The sequence below is a fragment of the Liolophura sinensis genome, chromosome 3 (assembly GCF_032854445.1).
Source record: "Liolophura sinensis isolate JHLJ2023 chromosome 3, CUHK_Ljap_v2, whole genome shotgun sequence".
NCBI classification, from domain to species: domain Eukaryota; kingdom Metazoa; phylum Mollusca; class Polyplacophora; order Chitonida; family Chitonidae; genus Liolophura; species Liolophura sinensis.
The window spans coordinates 24,495,071-24,499,293 of record NC_088297.1 but is presented as its reverse complement, the minus strand read 5'-3'; positions in this window follow the sequence as shown (position 1 = coordinate 24,499,293).

Genomic DNA, 4,223 nt, shown 5'->3' with positions numbered 1-4,223 from the left:
GCGAGGCCGACCTTTACAAAGGGAAGTAACTGAGTCTTCTGTGGGTCTTAGCAACAGCCCCGCCTGACTGCCAGCGCGAGGCACCAATTATAACTTAGCTTCCGACTTTGCTGTCACTATTATGTACTTGTCTGAAGTTTTCATTTTATTTACATACATGTACGATATTTACAAATGGGAAAGAATACCCAGCTTTGGTAAATGACCAACATAAGTATAGCGCCATCTGGAAGCTGTTTAAGGGAGATAACTCGGTTACGAACCCACAGGCTCTTCCCTCTTTCCTCCTTTCTCAGTTTTATTTTCTCTCAGAAGCACGCTGTTCATCACCTTATAACTCTTATTACTTCTATCTACCCTCTCACTGTTAAGTTCTACATCTGTTTTGCAATAAAATAGGCTACATATAAGTCATATAATATAAAAGTTCCCGTGTTTAAACCGTTGTTGTTGCTTCGTTCTCTCATTCAATCCCATCCACCCTTATACAAGACCTTTATTCGTATCGGAGTATAGTTATTCATTTAAACATAAACCACCATAATAAAGGTTAGTAACTGTCCTGGTATGACATTACAGACAAACCAAATAAATAGTAGGCCTAAGTATAACCGTACCATGCATAACGGCCGCCGTCATATAGGTGGAACATTCTTGAGTACGATGTAAAACACCAATCAAATAAATAAATATAATTCACTGTGTAAAACAATTAGAGGTGTGACCTTCAACGTGTAACATGATTAGAGGTGTGACCTTCACTGTGTAGCACGGTAAGAGGTTTGACCTTCACCGTGTAACACAGATTTAAACGTCAAATACATGAAAACATTTTCATTTGGCATCTGCAAAATTCTCGATCCAGATTGTGTGTATAGTTTATGTATGTGTATGATCGATTGAAACTGTGCCACGAAATATTACCCAGCATTCCATAGTAACAAAGCCAGCCGGGCAAAGGGTTAACAGCTCACATAAATTTACGGATTTCTACCCGATATCAATGTCTTGTTCAACTAGCTTGCAGACTCCTTTGGAATGAATTTTAGATTTCTGCACACTAACGTTGTATGCTATGCACACTTTTGTATTTACCACTTTGTATTATGAATCAGGCAGTGCCTTTTTCGTACATCTTACTATGAAACTGAAACTACAGAAATACAACCCATTTCTAAGTGGCATATTACTTTTATTACTGATATAATTAGGTTATGGTTTGAGTTTTTGCGATTGTTTATAGAATACTTTTTTATTCAAATTACACATAGATCTAATATGATCAGATGATGTTATATACTGTTGCCGAGGTTGCCGCTGTTGCTGCTGTACTAAATGAATTGGCACAACGAGAGCAGACAAGCTTTTAATCTATCGGTAGATTTTGTTGTCTTTATTTGCATGTGCTACGTTTCTTTGCGATAAGGAATGGAATATTATTTAAAAACACGTGTCGGAAAATGCTGATTGTGTTTCATTAAGTGTTATCTAATTCTGTTCAGTTTTGTATGTTCTTCTTCATTGCCGTCAGCCCTTTCTATAGAACAATTGTATTGACTAAAGTTACATTTGAATTATGTTGAAATTTAAAATAACACAATTACATGTGAATTGACTGTGATAACAAAATAACAAAGATGATGGCTACCAGACTTACTACCTCATGACACATTAGTTTAATTTGTGTCACGTGAAATCTTTCCGCACTATTTACGCATTCTGTTCTAAATTAACTTACTGTCATTTTTACATTTGGTGTGACATATTGAAATTGTCATATCATCACTCGATGCAGTTGGATAAAAGTTTCCTGTTATGACATCCAGTTGCCATGGTAACACAGGATTAAAATCTAAATGTATGTTATGTGTGCGTCAAAGCTGTGGGTCGGACACGGTATTTGTTTTCTGCTAACAAATTATATATAATTGTTTAAATCATATATATACGCTACTTATCCTGTGATGTTATATCCACTTTTGGCGCAGACTTAATAAAATGCACAATTTTTTAATCAACCATCCGTGTTTTATTTGCTTTCTTCAAAGCGGCTATCAAGTGTCTCAGAATGAAAGTGTGCCTGCGGTATAAAGCTGTTTTAGATGGGTATACCTTAATATGGGCTCAAGTGTCTCAGAATGAAAGTGTAACTGGGGTATAAAGCTGTTTTAGATGGGTACATCTTAATATGCGCTCAAGTGTCTCAGAATGAAAGTGTACCTCGAGTATAAAGGTGTTTTAGATGGGCATACCTTAATATGGGCTCACGTGTTTCAGAACGAAAGTGTACCTGGGGTATAAAGCTGTTTTAGATGGCTATATCTTAATATGGGCTCAAGTGTCTCAGAACGAATATGGATGGTTAATTTTGCGCGTGGTAGGTAAAGTGATAACATTCATGATATATCAGGTAACAAATGCGATTAACAAATGTCATTAAGCTGACAAAATCTACTGATATTGGATACGTTGGATAATACGCCGTAAACGCGGGAAATACATTTCATCGCTTCATTAGTGACCTTATGTAAGCATGCACACGTAAGTACAAGACGGCGCTTGAAAACTTACAAGTACATTTATTTATTTATTCATTTATTTATTTATTTGTTCGTTACTTACACATGTATATCCAAAGTCAAAAATTTACCATATATATGATGGCTGTCAACATGGAATATTAAAAGATTGGATGACTGAACGAGACTATGGTAACACGCTCTATAAACAATACGGATAAGGTATAAACCAAAGGACAGGACCGTGGTAACGCCATCAATCAGTATGGCTTTTAAAGTGGATTCTAAACACATAGATATTTCCGGAAGCCTTTTCGTAATTGGACAATTACGAGAAAAATAACGAAAAAAAAAAAAAACAAACCGACATAAAACAACTAAAATTCGCAAAATAGTCAAAAACTGTGTTAAAGCCTTCGCAAATAACATGAATGCAATTCCGTTTAAAGAAATCTTGACAAAAAATTTATATTTTAAGGTAAACTAATAGCAGTGAAGAATTCTAACGGACCGATAAAACTTTGAACTAATGACTTTTACAACCTGATATTACAATCTATGCGTCGAAACAGACATTCCTGCACCAGTCGTCAACCAAGATGGACGTTCCAGGTCAATAATGGCAAGGCCAATTCCCAAAACAATGTTTACCACAAACTATCAAAGAACTAAGAAAGCATATAAAATACGAAAACAAAACGGAATTATGCAAAGAGAAATAGTCAACAATTTTCAATGATGCTTGAAAGACGCAAGGTGTATTCTAGGCGATTGAGTGTAATCAATTTTCTATCCGTAAAAGTTGTCTATAGTAAAAATATGTATCTCAGCTGTGCTTTGATTGCAACTGTTTGTATTTCGAACAAAGCCCTTGGCCAAAAAGTGGAGGGTTCGCATTCAGGTTTCGTTGGCAAATAAAGCTTCAGCTCTAGGCACAGAGTTTTACCTGTTGCCTAGTGATGGGTGGTGTTTTCTATACAGAATTTAGGACGCCCTTTTCTACCAATAAACCCAACAGTCATCATATATACGTTAAGAAATTCTTGAATACGGCACAAAGTCAATGAGATAAATAATTAGATGTCATGGCGGGCGGAAATGACTCTGTATTCTAGACAGGATGGAAAAGGTAATGGGAAAGTCTCTTTTCCTCCTGGAGTTTGTTAGGTGTTCTACCACATTTTATTGTGGACGAAATCAGCAATCCTGATTGGGGAGGTGACGGGTGTATCACCAGATACATAGAAATATGATCCACAACGACAAACTCTCCGGCATCTGAGCTACCTGTAGCTCCGTCTTTCTATGGAAGCCCGAAAGGCCATCATCGTACCATCGTGCTATCTTTCCGGTACCTGCGTTTCTCAACGACAACACTAACACTTGCATAAAGCCCTTCGCCCAAGCTCTTTTATACAGCTATTGATTGACTAAAAGATAAATAGGTTACCATTTTTAGTTTAGCAGAATAAATTTTACGAACAGCAGGGTTTATTTTCATCGAACAAATTTGCTATTTGCAATAATAAAGAAATATCTACTATTAAAACTTTCAAGTGAGCTGTTATGTGTATCTGTATAGAATATTACGTACTTGTAGCAGTACAAAGAATGTTGCTGGATATTTTTGTCCGTGGTATTTGTTCAAAGAAATTACCGTTTTTAGAAAACGTCATTTTGGTTTGGTCTCTCACTAGACCAAGA